The 16,206-nt window shown below is 38.3% G+C and overlaps 1 pseudogene; it reads left to right on the forward strand.

Moving 5' to 3' along the window:
- Positions 1-5,944: 5,944 nt before the first annotated feature.
- The window catches only part of LOC116664442, a 31,184-nt pseudogene continuing 20,922 nt past the window's right edge, over positions 5,945-16,206 (forward strand).

A 16,206-nucleotide genomic window follows, 5' to 3' on the forward strand; every position in this document is an offset into this window, starting at 1 on the left:
TTCTGGCCACACTATATAGAGTGGCCCCTGTACGAGGTCATCCAGCGTTAAGCATCGGCCTTTCTGATCTCCTGATAGTCACAGTACTGCACATTCTATCTAGGATCTGCAGATATTTGCAGGAAAAGACATTCAGTGAAATTGATGTTCTCCAAATCCATCACCACAGCTCACTGAAGTGCAGAGAGCTATAGATCACTGTTATTTTTTTTTAACTGTCTGGATTCTAGATGTTACACTCTTAATGATATCTGTAATCTGTCGTTGTCTCCAATGTATTGAATTCCAGTGTATGACTATATTCCAATGTGATCTTACCAGTGGAACAGGATGTCCATTTAGGCCCAGATTTACATTTTAAAACTCATCAGTGGGGGATAAAAGCAAAAAAACAAAAAACAAAAAACAGAACAGAATAGCATAATCAATGTAAGGCTCACAATTTGTTTTGCCTTGCAATAGCTGTTAGTAGACATAATGTGTCTTTATCAAATGGTAGCCAAATACCCCTCTATCTGAACTGTGCCCAAGAAAAAATCACGCTTCTTTTAATTATCAGTTAATGATAATTCATTATCATCCCCATCCCCAGTTTCTCCCAAAAGTGAATTCTTGCACACTATCTGGCCTTTCTTGTAAGTCAAACCATTGCACTATTTACAATGGTTATTGTACATTTATCCTCTCTATTTTGTGAAAAGCCACCCTGTAGAAACAGACGACAGACACCTAATCTTATATCCCCCTCCAAAGCATACAACTGGAGTTCTGCTATAAATGTACAATTCTTCCTCTCAAAGGAAGTAGGGATAACCCTTAACAGTCTCACTTTTCTGGGATAGTTTGCAATCTTCTTTTTATTGAACATATTCTACAGATTTACTTCCATGGATCCTACTGTCAAATGAAAAAGATGTACAACATAAAAGTTGAAAATTATGTTTTATTCAGTGGACTTTCTGAAGACTTTAAGCCCAGGAGGCAGCCCTTCAGATAGCTCTGAGGGACTGCTCCAAAGAGGTTAGTGAGAAGCCAGGATATATAGAAGTTTTTTGCAACAAAAACCAGGTGGTTGGAACATCAAAAGATTACTGTTAAATAAAGAAAAAACAAACATCTCAAGTTATCATTAACTTATCATTTAGCGTTTTCAGTGTATGAGAAGATGCAAGAATCTGGGCTCACTGAAATCATTCCTTTGACTTGCACCTTAACTATCTAGGGCCAGTATCCTGTTTTCCTGCATCTTGAATCCCTCAGGGTGCACAGTGGGACGGGGAACATGGGCTGGGGGAGGCTGCTGCTGTGGCTGATGGCTTGATGGCTGCAACATCCTTTGTTTACTGATATGGCAGAGACATTTTTCGTCCACTCTATGCTGCTCTTTTTTGAGCCATCTGTCCTAGGATCTTACTTTCTTAGTTTGGGATGACCATCACTTTTCAGGGAAACTCACTGATGGGGGTCAGGGCAGACTGCCCACAAATATGTCACTTTGGCATATTATTGATTACTCTGAATTAAAGTTACCTAAGAAACAGCCAATGCAAGAAGGACAGTCTGACCCTCCTTTGTCCTCCTGAAAACAAGAAATAAATCTCCCATGCAAAAGCTACCCTCCCTGTACCGGGAAGTAAAGAGACATCTTTATCACCAGAGATAGGGAATTCAAGGCCAAGAAGGCTGTATAAACAAACCTTGCTACTTCTTTACTAATTTACTACCCCAAGCCCAAAGCCCTTTGTCTCGTCAATTCTTCCAAATTTGTTGTTTCTCTGTTTAAAAACTACAAAAGCCGTCTGCTTTGGTCACCTCTTTGGGTCCTATATCTATGAGATCTCCCTATGTACAAAATTAAGTTTTTTCTCCTATTAATCTGCTTTGTGTCAATTTAATTATTAGACCAGAAAGAAGAACCAAAAAGGATAAGGAGAAATTTTCCCTTCCCCAACATCACCAAGTTCAGCTTATGAACTCACCTAAGCCATTGCTTCACCAGGTAATTCCTATCAACTGATTTCAGGATGTTTCTGTGTAAACTTGTAAAGTAACCATCCTCTCCCCACCTCATACCCCAGTGCTGCTTCTCAGGCTTACGGCAGTGGTTGAAGAGATACCTGTGTTTATTTCAGGCCCAATATGATGGTCACAATCTCATTTTCAAAAGAAAGGAAGTAAACTGACTTTTGAATTTTTGTTGTGGCTATTATTATTGGTTAAGCAATAATTAAGTAACTAATTTGAAAATTAATCAACAGGCTGAAAAAAAATAGCCTGCAAAAATCAACAGGCATTTTGCAACATCTTATATGATAACTATATAAAAGATAGAAACATCTGGATAATAAACCATTAGGTGAATTCCTAGCTGGCTGAATGACTCTCCTTAAATATTGCTGGTCTATGACCTCCAAGCTGTGCCTTTGACTCGGCTGTTAACATGTTTAATTAATAATAAGGTGACATATGTTAAACCTTACTCTGGGCTAGGGTTAGGAATTTTGAGCATTCCATATATTAATGACTTACTCATTGCAAAACTCTATGAAGTAGATGCTATCATATTCTCTATTGTAAAGATGAGGAATTGATGGTGAAAAAGGTAAAGGCATCCACCCAAGATACACAGCCAGTGCACAGAGCCAGGATTTTTCCCAGGCTGTCTGACTCCAGCCCAGGCTTATTTCTGTTCGCTACCCTGCCTCTGTAGCAACTATGCATAGATCTAGAAATCAGACTGGTTCAGTCTGTATATGGCATAAAATCAAGAGAACTGGCTAATTTGTTAAATGACAGAACTGAGACAAGTTCTTTTTTTTTTTTTTTTTTATCTAAAAGGATAAAATTCAAACAGGACAGAAATGTTAAGCCTGCATTTAGAGTCAACAAAGTCAATTCCATAAATGTAAAAATAAGTCCTTTTGTAAAGATGTATGGGGAAAAAAAAATACCAGGTTGTATTCAGACCAAGGGAGACAGTATTGCTGAAACCAAGCAAAAACCTGCAAGAGCCCCCCCTCACGTACAAAAGGCCCCTCCCCTGCCTCTTTGTAGAAAAGCTGAAGTGTCCCAGGCCTCCCTGAGTCACAAAAGAACAGACTTAAGTAGTTAATGATTAAGACAATAGAGATACAGAGTCTTTCAATATCTGATGCACATTCCTGAGTTGTTTTACAGATACCATAACTGCCACCAGAAGGAAAAAGCTAACTGCACGATGACCAGACTGCAGTATGACATAGGCTGCCCCACCTCGAGCAGTCCTGAGTCTATGGCCAGCACAGTTCCAATAACTTGCCTCAAGAGAATGGGATTAACATCATTGCTCATACTAATCTATATCTTTTTAGGCATCAAAATAATTGTAGCTTGTTCTGTCTGCATATGTAAGCAGGCAATTGAAATTGTCAGAAAAAGATGCTACAGACCCATGTCGACATTTTCCACTCTGAGACTACGGCACCCTACGTCAGCATGAAGTTACAGAAGACGGACCTTCCCTCCTAATCCCGTAAAAATGGAATGACAGCTGACAAGTGGGGATTTGTAAGCAGCTCCTTTGCCCCTTTCCTGCTTCTCTATTTCCTTTCCCCTTAAACGTTAATTATAAGGTAACATTTAATCTAACGACTGACTTCTGCTCTATTGAATGTACACAATGCCTTGCCTAACCTGCTGATTTCTTTCCTGGATTAAAAGGAGTAAGAATAAAGAATTAAGGAGTTAAAGAATAACTGATTCTCTACCCCTAGCTTCCCTTAGCAAATTTGCAGGTGGTCCACACAGGCAAGATTATCATCCAAAGGAAGATCAGAAGTCAGCAGGTCTGCACGCAATGGAAAAAATGATGAAGAATCTGACCTCCTACCTTAATGATTAACTGAGATTATCTCCCCTTTAAAGATTCTCATGGCTGAGCAGGATCTTCAGAGTCGATCTCAAGGCATGAGTCTGCCTTCTCCCCAGATTGCTGGCTTTTCTGATTAAAGCAACTTTCCTTTCTACCAACACTCACCTCTTAGTTATTGGCTTCTGAGTGACGAGCAGCCAAACCTGAGTTGGGTAACTGCACCTTTCAGTGGTCAGACCATCTCTACATGATTGAGTTGTGTTCTGATATCTCATTTTAAGACACATCTTAGTCATTTAGAATACTTTCAGAAAAACATGGCTAAGACAATAAGATATCTCATCATAGGCCTATTGGTTACATAAAATATATTATGTTTGATGACAAAAGTTTTAGGATGGACGGGGGGAAGGTACATATCATAACGCACATAAACAGAATTTAAATATTTGCTGATTGCAAGATAGTCATGACAGACAGAAAGGTTATTCTGCATTATTCCAAAAAAAAAAAAAAAAAAAAACCAGGATTGATGAGCCAAATTTATAAGAAGCCAATTTTCAGCATAATGTTCAAGGAAGAAGTTTCTCAAAAGCAGAGTTATCTAAAAGTTAAATGGTTGATAAGTAATGGGTAAAAGAAGTCTTTGCATACTAGACACATTCACGGGAGCATATATGAGTTAAACAGCCTGATGTGTAGGATTTGCTTTAAAAGAGAACAAAAAGAAAATGTGGATGGGAGATAGCTGGAACAGGAATAGCAAAACATTGACCACTCCTTAAGCTAGATGGTGAGCACTCAGAGATTACTTGTACCATTATTTATACATTTGTATGTAACTGAAATTCTTATTTATACAAAAGGAATATACTGCCTCAGGAAGTAGTGAGGTCCCTGTTTTTGGATATCTTCACACAGCGACTGAATGTTCATTTTAAAAGGGTATCACAGAGTGAACAGATCTTCCTAAAGGATCCTCTGTCAAGGATCTTCTTAAAATTTTGATTCTGCAAAGTAAGCTAGCAAAATTGTGTAAAGTAACTCAGAGAAAAAGATAACCCCCTACTCAGCCTCTTCTATTATTGACAGATTTTTGCTGCCCGGTCATCATGTCTCCTACTTGCTACTGTCTTTTGCTCTCTGGATCACCTATCTCCTCCCTGGGGATTTGGATGCTGTCAAGGTCAATTACTACACAGCAGAAACTCACAAAGTAAGACTAGAGCTGAGAAACCCAAAGCTGTCAAATAGCCTTCAGCTGACAACTTTCTCAAACATGAAACTTTCACATATAAAAATAGATTATTCTTTGAAGAAAGAATCAAAATATTTCACCTTCCTTACAGTTAACCCTTTGAAATCTACCACAAATTAATCATGAGAGGTCACAAAATGGAGCACAAGGGCTATCAAATGTGAATACTTGAGAAGGCTTTTCTGAGGAAGTTATCTGAGTTATCATATTAGCCCATCTGTGAAGCCTAGGTATATATATAGATGAAAATGGTTGGCCAGATGTCTCAGTTTCTCAGGCGTATGGTCATATTGCACTTTCTGTTCATCATGTGGTTGGGTGGGGTCATGTAATTCTGGCTAATAAACAAGGCAAGACCCTCCGGATCTCTCTTCTCCCACTGGCATGACCATCAGCAACGTTCAAAGAGAAACTGTTCCATCTGTATAGGTGCATGATGACAATGAGCAAAACTCCTTTGAGATCCCACGGTGGACATGGAGCTTAAGTGCAAAATAGGCCTTTATTTATTGTTTTAAACCACTGATATTTTGGAGGTGCTTACTATGTGTGGTAGACAGACTTTTTAAATGGCCTCCATGATCCCATCTCCTTGAGTGTGGGTGAGATCTGTGAATACGGTAGGATATCCCTCCGATGTTATGGCAAAAAAAAGAAAAAAAAAAAACCCCAAAACTGCAGATATGATTGAGATCCTTAATCAGCTGACTTGGAGTTAATCAAAAGGAAGCTTATTCTAGGTGAGCTTGGCCTAATCAGGTGAGCCTTTAAAACAAACAAACAAACAACAAGAAGTAGAGCAGACACTCCTACTGGCTTAGAAGAAGTAAACAGCCATGTTATTAATTGTCTATGGACAAGGGCAGCTTCTAGGAGCTGAGAGCAATCCCCAGCTGACAACTAGCAAGAAAATGAGGATCTCAGTCATCCAGCTGCAAGGAAGTGATCTCTGCCACAACCAGAGAGCTTGGAAGGAAACCTTAGCCTCAGATGAGATTGCAGCCACAGCTGACCGTTAGATTTTCAGCTTGATGAGACTTTGGACACAGGACCTGCCAAACCCATACCCAGAATTCTGACACACGGAAATTGAGAGATAATAAATTAGTGTTGTTTTAAACTGCTAAGTTTGTAGTAATTTGTTACCATAACAGAAAATTAATACACTACAGCATAACTGAGTGTATCCTGGCTGATAGATTGGGAAAATTAATTACAATGTTGTGATTATTATGGTGCTAGGAATATTTTGGAAAGGACAAAAATCAGATTGATGAATAGCACATCTGCACAATGAAATACCACATAGCCATTAAAACTAATGAGGTAGGTCTGCATGTGCTGTTACGGAACCATCTTTGACATATTTGTTCAATGAAAAGTAAGGTACAGATCATGTAGACAACATAATCTTATCCATTTGCATTTTTAATGGATATATAAGTATGCTTGCATATCCACAGACAAGTTCTGGAATTAATAAACAACTACTAACAATTTCTATAACAGGGAAGAAAAATTGGGACTCCAAGGATAAGAGGAAGAATAACCTTTCATTGTAAAACTTCTGCACTGCTTGAATTTTTATCATGTGCACATATTGCTTTTTCTATTTTTTTAAAAAAATGGATAGAAATGAAAAACAAACTAATCAACTCACATCTATTGAATATATACTGTATGCAAGTCACTTCACTAGGTACACAGTTGCACAAAAAATGCACTGGATAAGACAAGTCTGAAAGAGTTAATGGCAACACAGAGAATTATAATTTTTGCACAAAACTAGAAAAATGGTCTGGCAGTTAATGAATTCCCAAGGAGGCATAAAAAGGAGTATGCAAATACTGCAAGGATGGAAAAACGTAGGCTTTGACGAAGGGCACCATCTCTGACACTGCAGAGTCAAAGTTGCCACATAAGGTGCTTTGTCCTCCTTCTAGCCAAGTCTGAAGCCAATGAGTCAGGCGCTTAGAGAGGTAATGTGGACTTGTAGCAGATGTTGCTAGTGTCTTGAGTCCCACCTCTTTGGTCCACCTCTGATTTTAGCCACATCTGTATGGACAGTTTCATGTACCTTGACAGATTCTCACCCATGAAACCTTCACTTTTCTGCACTGGATCTTTTGCCAAATCTGTGGGAAGCCAGCCCCTGGAAGTGCTGGGAAGTTAACATCTCTGATGGCAACGCTCAACCAACCGCAATGGGAGCCAGTGGATAAATGCTCCTACCTCTTATACCTAACAGAGAGAATTCTAGGAGGCATTCTGTGAGATAAACCCCCACTGTCTACAGTAGATAACATTTAAAATTCAAGCCTTTATTGGTTTTTTCCTTCTCGTAGCTCACTCTCCTCCTTCCCTTCCTCTTACTTCCTAAAGTTATTTCCCAATAAATTATATGTACCTAAATCCTTGCTTTAAGCTCTGGTTTTATGGGTACCCAAACCAAAGCAATGTTTGTTAACAAAGAAGAAAAAGCAAGCAGTTTTAAACTGTTGAATATGCAAAGCAATGGAAAATTGCTTCCTGCAACATTATTTCTCATGGCAGCCTAAAATAATCTTAAATCTCCAGTAAAGTGCTCACAGTGCCTCTCTGGAAGAAAGGATTCTACAGTGTGGTGGATGGTGTTCAGTCCTACAGAAGCCCATTGTGCTAAATGAGGCCTGTAAGAAGGCTAACCTGTAGTTGTCCCTGGCAGGAGGCATTTCCAAATACTCACTAAATTCTCCTTACTTTCATTTTACCTCGTTATGCTTCATTATGCTCCAAGTAACACAGCAAATAATTCCCTTTGGTCCTTGCTGTTTATTGCTTTCCAAATATAGAGCAAAATGCTTACCATTCTCTTCCTCGCTGTCTAGCCAAACTTACTCATCATTCTTTTTAGTCTCGTACCATTCAATCATTCTGATTACACTCTGTGAATTCCTTCTTGCTGTAGACGTGGACTAAGGGTTCCAAATAGAGTCTCATCTCAGAAACAGGGTGCCTAAGACAGGCTGCAGAAAGACTTCAATTTGAATAATAGCAACCACGAAGAAATAGCTCCTTTTTTCTTTAAAATCATTGCTACATTGCAAGAGCTAGTAGAATCTGTAAGCCATTTAATTTCACAGGGGAAACCTAGAATTTTCAGATTCCTCTCCATCAGAGCAACGATTTACAGTAGATTTTTCTCAGACATACCTGTTTCCTTTGTGCTATTCCTTTTGACGTAGGTATAATTAAGCTGATCGCAGCCCCAGGTGGCCACTATACCCAAGGGAAAAACTGGTATCCATTCAAGATGATTGCTCTAACCATGCACTTTTCTTTCTGCCTGTTCACCCTAAAGATGGTTGTATGGCTTCAAGGTTGTTGCTGTTAATATTAGGGAAGGTTTTATTCTTTTCTAAATCTTCAGCAGCTCTTTACTTTTTCTCCAGAATGGCTTCTTCTGGGTCCCAGCTGGTTTCTTTTGACAACCATCTTCCTTTACTGAAGTTGCTCAAGATACAGAAAAGCCTGCCTGTCATCATTCCCCATATTTGTCCCTGTGATTACCTCCCCTTCTGAATGTTCTGCCTCTCTGAGGAAATTGAGTTTCTGAAGTTCACTAAGCACAATTCAACTTTATTGTAAATTATGTCCAGATCTGCAAGTTAACAGTGTAAAAGAAATTATGGGGAAAAGAAATAAATCTTTAATCCTTCTTAGTAATTTTTAACTTCAGGGAAACAAAGAACACACTGTGATAAGTTTGATATTACTATGTTTAAATAAAGGACTTAAGATATATTTTTATGAGTATATGATCAGGCTAATACTAAATGTTAATACTTCACATTTTATGCCAATCACTATGGTTAATTTCTGAGACCTCAGTTTGGGACCATTCTGCACAACATATATAAAGAGGTAGAAAAAAGATGTGATGTTTGTGAAGTGGCTATTCCACACCAGGCACACTTCACATATACTGGCTCATTTGATTTTCATAATAATCTCCATCCTACAGATGATCAAACTTAGTATAAGTGACCTGCTCAATTTACTAATTACAACCACAGGCAAAAGAAAGTCTATCCACTTTCCACTTCATCACATTGCTTCTCAGTAACAGACATACTTTCGTAACTGTTCTATGTGCTCACAGTCATTATCCCAGCCAGCGTATGTAATTCAGATAGAAGTAGTCACTCCCTCCTACTTTGTCAATATTAGGAACCCAGATTGTTGAATAGGCAGAAAACCCAGGCCTTAAATATATGTCCTCTTTAGAGAAATCATGAAACACAATCTCTTGCTTCTTGCTAGAAAGTATTTTTCATAAATCCTATTAGGAAGCTATGGATGATTCTATTTGTTGGCTGGCTGCCCCAACCATGATTCCCAATCCATTATCTCTAGCCATCTTCTTCTATGAGTGGGCATAAAAATTCCTCTGGTGAAGATACATACCCAAGTTGGCTAAGGGATTTCTGGGGAAACTTTTGCTTTCCTGATACAGATGCCACACATTTCCTCCCTCCTTCTTACCTTAAATATGGATGTAATGACTGGAGCCAAAGTAACCACCTTTCAACCATGAGGGAAAGGCCAAGGAAATCATGGTGACATGGGGCCCTGACCTGAGCAGCTGAATCTATAACAGGAATAAGAAGCTCTTTTGTGTTTAAGGCACAGAAGGCTGTGTTTAACCCTTCTCTGTTTTTGTTATTTATAGCAGAATGCGTAACTAACTGATGCAGAAACAAAACATTTTACAGTAAACATTTAGTTGCTTTAGATGAGATGATATTTTAGCAATATATGTCTATCTGAGAAAAAAGAAATCTAGATCACTGCTGTCCAATAGGCTTTCTGTGATAATGGAAATGTTATGTATCTGTGCTGTCCAATATGGTAGCCATGCATAACTAATGAGTGCTCAAAATTGAGGAATGGTGCTAATGCAACTGAGGGACTAAATTTATTTCATTTTAATTAATTTAACTTTAAATTTAAGTGCCTAGCAGCCACCATATTGGATAGTGAAATCTAGACATTTCATGAGTTGTGACATACCTGTCAGGTCTGTGTTTGGGATGAGAAACTGAAAACTTGCACAAATCTACCTGAAACAACTGAATTATCTTTTATTCAACCTGAACATAGAAAAAATATACAGCAGTAATCCAAAAATTTCAAAAAGTAGCCAAATATTTTAGTGGTTTTTAGACTTGTCTCTATTGCCAATCTTCAGCTGAAAGATTCCTTGTGGTCCTGAAGTAACACTTGGTTAAAGTACATGTCTTCTGGATGAGGGAGAACTGAATTCTAAAGCTGAAAACACAGAAGATTGCCTCATTTTTCTGACAGAGCTTTTCTAAAGCACTGACACAAGAGAGTAATTATTCTTTAGATACATCAATAAGACATGTTCATTTCTTTTCCTCCAAGTCATCACCTCTATTAAGGACTGTGGTGGGCAAGATCTACTTGTAGCAAAAGGTATCCTGGGTGCCCCTAATTCACTTCACCAGCAGCTCTCAGTTTCGTATTTCATACCTTTTCCCCCAGTTACATCTGCTTTGGTGGTTTACCCTATGGCTTTCTTTCCCTACTCCTAAAGAATGTTTTAATGAGACCTTACAGAGTCAGCATGTTATAGCCTGAACTGTGTCCTCCCAAAGCTCATATGTTGAAGCCCTAACCACTCAGTGCCTGAGAATGTGACGGCATGTGGAGGCAGTGTCTTTAAAGAGGCAACTGAAGTTAAATGAGGTGATTAGGGTAGCACCTAATCCAATATGATTAATGTCCTTATAAAAAGAGACAAGTAGGACACAGATAACACACAAAATGAAGGGGTGACCATGTGAGGACACAGTGAGCAGGCAGCTACCTGCAAAGCAAGGAGAAAGGCATCAAAATAAACTAAACTTGTTGACACTTTAATCCTGGCCTCATTACCTCCAGAACTATGACAAAAAATTACATTATATAAAGCCACCTAGTTTGTGGTATTCTGTTACAGCAGCCCTAGCAAACTAATGCATAGTATTTGCCGACTTCCTCTTGAACCCCTCAGAGAGAGGCTCTATCTGGGGGAAACTCAGGCCAAATTAGGTAAGACAGGAATACAGTGGTAAGCTTGGTGGGAGGGGGGGTGTTTGATAGCTGGAGTTCTGAGGTCTGCACAATTCACATGTCTGAAATTATCTTCTCACTTTGTGGGTAGGAGGTATAAGTAGAGAGAGGATGGTGGAGGGAAATTACATAATCAGTTAGAAAAATCTAGAACTTAGTTTAACAGAGATTATATCATACAACATTAGGTCTAAAAGAGACACCAGAGATAACTTAGTTCAACACGCTCTTTGCATAAGTGATAAAACTGAGCTCCTGAAAGAACAGCAGCTTGCCCAAAATCAGACAGTAAATGGCAAAACCAGGACTGGATCCCAGTCTCTGGTTGAATATTCTCGCCTTGATTCTATCCTATGTTAAGGAAAGAACATATTCAGTTTTTCTTACTTTTTACTAGAAATACATTGCAAAGTACTTATAAATCAGAAATTGTATTCAAAAACTTAGCTCTGTGTCCCAGTTTTAAATCCACCATTTATCAGTTTATGTCCTTAGGCAATCACTTAACCTGCTGAGGACTCGGTTTCTTCATCTGTAAAATGATGCCGATAGTGGTGCCCTTTCTATCTTGCAGGATTGTCTCAACAACCAAAAAAAGTTAATGCATGAAAATGTGTTTTGAATATCACACTGATTTATCATTTTAAAGTAATAGTGTTACAGTTTATTGTAGCTGAAAGTTAAAGTCCATTTTTTATTATCCATGACGGCTTTACTCTTAAACCAAATTCACGGTCTTGAAATAGATATAAAAATAATTTATTTTAAACCCAAGCTGAGCACGAGAACTAGTCATCTCAAGGGAAAATATCCATGAACTTTTGAAGAGGTTTAGATGGAATGGCTCCTTGCATCTGTGTTTACAGTTGCTGGAGTAAAGTTACTGCCTCTGGCAAAGAAATCAGAAAATCTGTAGCTCATTTCCCCCTTGATTACAAGATGATAGAAAAATGTGCATATACATCTGTCTCCGGGTGCTTCAAATAAACATATATTGTAAATTCAAGGCAAATCCTTGGAGCCACTTATAAACAAAGTCTAAGAAATCACCTCCTGTCCCCACTGGCCCTCTTAGCCAACCTGGTCTTTCTCACTGGGGAACTGGCCACGGGAACAAAACCATTTTATTAATTCTTCGGTTTCCTTATGAAGGGACTGTGGGTGCTGAGATCTTTATTTCCAAGTCTGTGTTTGGTTCTTCACTAAAGCACTTACACAAAACCTAAGTGACATGTGTACCAGTGAAGTCACATAGCTAGATGTACTCTATAGAGCAGTCCTCTGCTGTATTCTTAGTACTTGACTATTAAATTTATTCACATGTACAAATTTATGCCATTTACTTATTAAAACCAATGAGAACAATGAAACCCTTTTGACAATCACAAACAGTTGAAATTAAGAAATCAGCTACTCTATTTTATCAGCTTCTGCTTCCAAGGTATTTGTACATCTTATTTGGCTATATATTTTTTAAAATCACCATTCCCACATATGAACAGGACAGGTCATAAGAGTTTGGGATGCAATGACATGAGACACATTAACTAAAATGCCTCTGCAGTAAAATGTATTTTCTCGAGGACAGGGCCGTTTCTGTCTTACAGTAAGCTTGAATTCACAGCACAGGGCTAACATACGTGTCTCAAAAAATAATTACTTTATTTATTTATTAAATGACTCATTTGGTTGAGAGAAAATTAGTGGGAAATTATGTTTTCAAGTTGATTTTCTATTAATATCTAAAAACTTCTTGTATTTCTTCTTAGACAGGAAGCAACAATCACGATCTATATCGTTATTATGTCATAGTCTCTCAGCTTCAAACCCATCCTTCTAGACTCTGTTGATGCTGGGCTGGACTTGGCAAGCCACATTTCTGCACTGCAGGTTGGATCCACCTGAGGCAATTCTAACGTGGGCACTAGAGAGAGAACGCAAGTCCAGAGGAGGAGGAGTGGCTTGATGGCTTGCAGTTTCCATGAGCATCATCTTAGCTGCGCTTCTTCAACACAGTGGTGGTAGTTCCTTCCTGGAGCAGCAACTGACTGTTTGCCATTTTTCCAACACTTGTAGAACCAGCCCTGTTATCTCCCCTACCCACAGCAATATTAGCACCATCCAGAGAAGTCTGGATCCCAAGTCCATGGAAAATGCCTCTGAACTCAGAGATTCCAACAACACCCAATAGCACCTCCTCTTTAGAGGTCTGAATTCCAGCTCTACGAGGTCTCCTCCTCTAAGAGTCTAAGTTTTAATAATTACAACCTCTCCACTTTGCTCTTTTAGCAAACCTGGGAGTGGTTCCTGCTCCTCAATCTTTAGCATGTGTGAGAACCACCAGGAGAGCTTATAAACCACAGATCCCTGAGCCCACTACCAGGGATTCTGATTCAGCATGGCTGGGACAAGGTCTGAGAATTTGCCTTTCTAACAAGTTCCCAAGAGGCTTCTGATCTTGGGTTTAGTTTGGATTTTGTCTTTGGACTTGAATGTAATACTGAGTTCCTAGCCAAAGGGAAATGGGATGCAAATAATTCAAGACATGCAGTGGCATTATAGTTAATCTAACTGTCATATGGGGATGATTGTGACGGAGTTCCTTGGGGGTCCAAGTGGTTGCTGCACTTGAGCATGATGTAAACAGAGACAATAGCAAGGACAGTTTCGTGGGCTCAGTGCTTCTGAGTGCACTGACTTCCTTAAAGAAAGAAAGTGAAAAGCTTGGGTCTTTTAAATATGGTGCTGGAGCTCAGGGGAAAAATAGTGACATCTGTTTGAACTTGGATGAAACAGAATTTTGGAAACTCAAGTCACTTTGACTATTGCCATTGAAAAAAGCTTGCTCTCCTGTGTCTGGGGAGAATAGCCTTCCCTTGCTTACAAACATTGTTAATTACCTCACCTAGCATAGCTGCCCAGGCAGGATGCCCATCATCTTCAAGGCTCATCCTCTAAAGGGGGATGCCTACTATCCCAACAACCCCATATTGCAACTAGATCCATACCTAAAGTTAAGATCTCTGCATGGGAATAGGGGCATCCTCATTTAATTTAGTCTGTCTGACTGGGACAGAAAGTGGAAAAGTTTTGGAGAATTAACATGGATTATTATAAACTTAATCACATGTTAACTCTATTGTAGCTGTTATTCCAAATATAGTATTTATATTGGGGCAAATTATACCCATTCTGGTAACTGATAAGCACCTATTGACTTAGCAAATGCTTTTTTTTCCTCCATACTGATTAAAAATCATGAAAAAAAAATTTTCTTTTACTTAGAAGGGCCATCAGTATACCTCAGAACTACAACTCTATTCACTGCCATAATATGGTCCACAGGAATCTGATCATCTTGACATTCCATGTAGTATCATACTCACTGTGGCAGCAGAATAATGATCCCACAAAGATACCTACTTCCTATTCCCTCAAACCTGTGATATGTTACCTACATGACAGAAGAAACTTTGCAGATGTGATTAAGTTAAGGATACTGAGAAGGGAGTTTATCCAGGATTAAACAGGTGGCTTCTATGTAATCACAAGGAGATTATAAGAGAAGGCAGGAGGGTCAGAGTCAGAAACAGAGTGAAGAAGATATGAGGATGGAATCAAAAGTCAGAGAGAGAAAGACTGAGAGAGAGGGAGAGGGAGAGAGAAAGAGAGACTTGAAGATGTCCTGTTGGTGGAGATGGAGGAAGGGGACACAAGTTCAAGGAATGCAGGTACAGTGGATTTCCCCCTAAAGCCTCCAGAAGGAAGGTAGCCCTGACAATACTTTGATTTTAGGACTGCAGACCACTAAGATGGTAAGATAATAGCTTCGTATGGTTTAAGCACATTAAGTTTGTAGTAATTTATTACAGCAGCAATAGGAAAGGAGTATACTGGTCTGTTACTGCTGATGACATGATGCTGACTGAACCTAATGAGCAAAGAATAGCAAGTACTTTAGATGCCTTAATAAAACATATATGAACCAGAGGTTGGGAGACAAATCCTACAGAATTTCAGGGCCCATCACCTCATAAAGTGTCAGGTGATCCTAAGACCTTAATGGCTACTAGCTACCTCTGTGTTACTAGAAGTACTTATTATTTTATCTAGTAGGTATAGAACAAAATATTCTCTCACTTTGATCTCTTTTGAAATGATTTGTTTTCTAAATTCTCTTCAACAAAAATACATTTACCTTTTTCCTGTTTATACAGGCATTTACATTTTATTGTTAGTGGAATTTTAATTTTAGTATCAAAATTAACATATTTGAACACAGATTCAAGATGTTTTAAAATTCTGAACTTAGAAACTGTCACTAAAAATAATTACCTATATTTTTATAATGCTAGAGTTTATTTAAAACATAACATAAATTAATATTGTAGACTTTGATTTTATAGATGTATATTAGATATATTTTTAAACTAAGAAATAAGAGATCCAGATAAAATGAATAACATGCTGCACTTTGAAAATAAATGCTTAATGTATGCCTCCATTTTCTAAGCTTTTATTAAAGTTTTTGTAAAAAAAATTCTATGACCATATAAAATCAAAGTCACAATTATTTACTAAAAATATAGTATGTACTAAGCACTCTGAGAAACATTATGTTAAATGCAAAGTTGGAGAGGTCACACTTTCCACTCTCTAAAAGCTTGCAATCTGGAGCTTAAATAAGATATCAAAATGTTAAAAGTTACCTAAAGTAAATAACCACATTAAAAAAAAAAAAAAAAAAACCACCACGTAGTTTCTTGCCGAAAGAATTGAATACAACATGGATGGGCCTGGAAGGCATTAAGCTTAGTGAAATAAGACAGACAGAGAAGAGAAAAATGCTGCATGTCTTCTCTTATATGTGGAATCTAAAAACAAAACAAATGAACAAATATAACAAAACAGAAACAGACTCACAGAAACAGAGAACAAACTAGTGGTTACCAGAGGGAAGGGGGTAGAGAGAGGGGTGAAA

The sequence above is a fragment of the Camelus ferus genome, chromosome 6 (genome assembly GCF_009834535.1).
Source record: "Camelus ferus isolate YT-003-E chromosome 6, BCGSAC_Cfer_1.0, whole genome shotgun sequence".
Classification (NCBI taxonomy): domain Eukaryota; kingdom Metazoa; phylum Chordata; class Mammalia; order Artiodactyla; family Camelidae; genus Camelus; species Camelus ferus.